We start from the raw sequence: 1,200 nt of genomic DNA, 5'->3' as shown, positions 1-1,200 counted from the left end.
GGATTCAACCCCACTCGACCAAATTTAGGATGGCACGCCTAGTCCTGTGTTTCCTATGTCCATGCTTCTGCTGTAAAACCTAAATGTGTCCGTCGATAATCACTATTTGCATAAATAAAATTTTTTTTCTTCCTCCAACTCTGTGCAAGGCCACAAACGATCCTTTAATATTTATTAAAATTTCCCGAAAAAAATTTTCGCGTTATTTAAACTTTTATTTTTCAATATGGGTGAAAAAATATTGATCTTAGGCTGACTTGATCAGCTGTTATACTCATCACATGGCCTTAAAAGAGTGAAATGTCGAAATTTAAATTCGACAGTGTACACCGAATTTCAACAATTTTCCAGCAAAGGGCCAGGACCGGCCCAGATCGCAGAGTGAAGGTGTGAAAGGATTTCAAGTTTGCTCGCTGCTGATTGGCCGAACAACATGATGTGTAAAAGAGCCTTAATAATATATTTTTTAATGCTTTTATTACCAATTTAGTAAATTTCCGGTTTTGGGATAAACGGTATTTGGGAAGAATTAAAGTTCAGACAATTTAAAAAAAATAAAAAAAAACCTTATAACTAATATATGGGAAAACTCCCAAATTTTTACCGTGCAATTTCACCATCGAAATTAATTCAGACTTTAAAAATCAATGAAAAGGGAAACGTAAAAAATCATAAAAAATAGATTTTGCATCAATTAAATTAAATTAAAAAAACAATTAATTTTACAACAGTAAAAAATAGGTAAAGTACCCAGCAAAACTTTTCCAGATTCAAAAATTTGAACTACAACGGGGACTTTTATGAAAAACTTATAGAAGGGAGAATTAAAAGTTTTTTTAATCAATAAATTATGTAAAATCTACTTTTTTTCTGTTAGTTTTCTAAATATTATGAAACTTAAAATAATGATAATGGCAAAAAAGCATATAAAATAATTAAATATGCAAAAATAAATCAGTAAATACCAACAAAAATTTTTAACACACTAGGAACGTTTATGAAAAAAATCTCTAAAAGGAAATCATGAACTAGCTTGGACATTTATTTATTTCTACACAATCAATCAGTTTAAATGAATTGTTCCATCATAGTCCATTAAAGCCGTGACTTTTTCAAATTCTTTTGACTTGCATACCTTTATTTTAAAGATTGCATAAAAGCCAATAAAATGTCCAATTCTAACATTAAACAATGCTATAC

This window comes from Belonocnema kinseyi, chromosome 1 (genome assembly GCF_010883055.1).
Source record: "Belonocnema kinseyi isolate 2016_QV_RU_SX_M_011 chromosome 1, B_treatae_v1, whole genome shotgun sequence".
NCBI lineage: Eukaryota > Metazoa > Arthropoda > Insecta > Hymenoptera > Cynipidae > Belonocnema > Belonocnema kinseyi.
Note: the sequence above shows the minus strand (reverse complement) of the source record.